The sequence below is a fragment of the Octodon degus genome, unplaced genomic scaffold (genome assembly GCF_000260255.1).
Source record: "Octodon degus isolate 3935 unplaced genomic scaffold, OctDeg1.0 scaffold00227, whole genome shotgun sequence".
Taxonomy (NCBI): domain Eukaryota; kingdom Metazoa; phylum Chordata; class Mammalia; order Rodentia; family Octodontidae; genus Octodon; species Octodon degus.
The window spans coordinates 404,782-407,136 of NW_004524803.1; positions in this window are offsets into that span (position 1 = coordinate 404,782).

Consider the following 2,355-nt stretch of genomic DNA (forward strand, 5'->3'; position numbering starts at 1 on the left):
TTTTTTTTTTTTTTTTTTTGTGGAACCGGGGATTGAACTCAGGCCCTTGCACTTGCCAGGGAAGAGCTTATTCCACTGAGCCATCTCCCCGGCCCCTTTATGCTTCTATCTTTAGTTGGTTTGGACCTCAACTTTCTCAGTTGTAACTTGGACTAGATGCCATCCATTTTCCTAAAAAATATTTCCCTTGTGAACGTTGAGCCATTGGCAGTCATGCAAAACCCTTTACAGCTCAATGACCATACACCTGTGTGACTTTCTTGGAAGTCGTCATTTGATAAGGACACCAGTTAGAATATAGGTGAAGATTTGGCCATAAAATAGAAGTAGAAATCAAGCCTGGCTTTCATTAAGTCCATGATCCTTTACATGGGCCATATTTCCCTCCAAACTTACAGTCATTGGCTATTCCTCGGTCACATTCACTTTGGTTTTGAAGTAATAATCAGACATGACCTTCTTACCTGTACTCACTGCAAGACATGGGAGCCATCTTGTAAATAACACTCTCATCCACATAGACCAGGGACCTTGCTACCAAATTCTTCTTCAGCATCCACAGACCTCAGAGTGTCTGAATATTAATTTATATTCTAACATAATTCTGGCATTTATCTTAGCATAATTCTAGCCTTCATCCAAATAGGTCAAACACATAATTTCTACCTCTTAAGTTTTTTTAAGCATTTTTTCTGCAATAGTCCTGTTGCTATGTGGAATCTTTAACAACATAGTGCAGTTTGGGTATATTGTCATTATATTGTGGCTGTTAGCAGAACTAGCTTAGAATTTGGGGGACTCACTTTGACTTTCTCCTAATTTTACTGATTGTCTGCTGTACATTTGTTTGTATGTAACCAGTATTCATAACCAACTCAATCAATGAAGTGACAAAAAAATTTAAAGTAAAATCTTAATACCAACTGTTCATGTGTCTTATAATACAAACTAAAATGACCAAAGTATAGAAGAAGGGGAAAGGGAGAAGGAGGGAGGAAGACATAAAAAGAGCAGAGATGTGTTCTGCACATGTACCAACTCCTCTCAATAAGTATAATTATTACAATAAGAACCTGTGCTAATAAAAAGTGATTTTTTCACTATGATTAATGTAAAACCTAACTTAAAAGTCTCCCATAAAAATTCATGGATAATTATCTCCATTTCCATCAGTTGTTCGTCATCATATAATGTCTGTTAATTTATTCTCAAGTATTTTATATTTATTTTTAATAAATATTCCAAAGTTTAAAATAATGGTGCCTATCACTAGTGGGAAATCAATGGCTTCACTCTAGTTCTCTGGGGGTAAACTTTCCTCATCACATTCCAAAGTAGATCTTTTTTATTGTCATTTTTTCTCATTCTGTTTTACTTTTTCTACCTTAAGCTCTTTGTTATCATTCTCCAAAGGCATACACTGAAGTTTCCAAAGCTTTCAGACGCATACCTCACACATGTATCTTGAGAAATAGTTAGATGCAATGAAGCTGATACCCTTATAATGATAATTTAATGGCTTCACTACTTGATGTTAAGAAATTCCTGAAAGTAAAATAGTCAGAATGAGATTGCACTGTGTGCAGTCATTAAGAATATCTGGTGGCATGGTATGAATCATAGATTAAAATGTGCTCTGACTTAAAATTAAAGAATTAACTTAAACAATTCTCTATAGAATAAATAGTATCTTGACCTAGGTTTTGATTATTGTCTTTTATTCTGTCCCAAGAAGACCTTCAAACTCACTTGCCTGAGGCACTTGTTAGCTCCAGGTTTGCCATGCTCATGAAAGAAAAATAAGAATCACTCTCTAGAAGTGAGAAATCCTACAATAAAAATCAGTGTGGGCTTGTCTTTTTGTATTCTTTAGCTGAATCTATGACGCTCTGTAGAATCTTAATTTATCACCAGTAATTCATTTGTCTCTTTCACCATAAACATGTTATTAAACTGGTTGGCATGGATTAGCTTTATTACAAGTAAAGGGTAAGACAGAGTGATGCAGCCCAAGAATTTGTTTCCCCTTGAAATTAATGATGGTGAAAGTGATCAGGAAGTAGGACCCTCAGGAAGTTGAGCCTTTAGATTGGGCCATCATGAATGGAGTTAGTGCCTGACAAAGAGCTTCAACCCCTCTATCATGGGAGAACACAGCAACAAAGTATCATCTGTAAACCACAAGAGCAGATGTTCACCAGAGATTAAATCTGCTAATGCTTTGATCTTGGAGGTTCCAGACTCCGGAACTAAGGGAAATAAACTTCTGATGTTTATAAACTACAATTTTATGATGTTTTATTATACCAGCCTGAACAGATTAAGATAAATCTATAGTTTAAGTGGATTTCTACA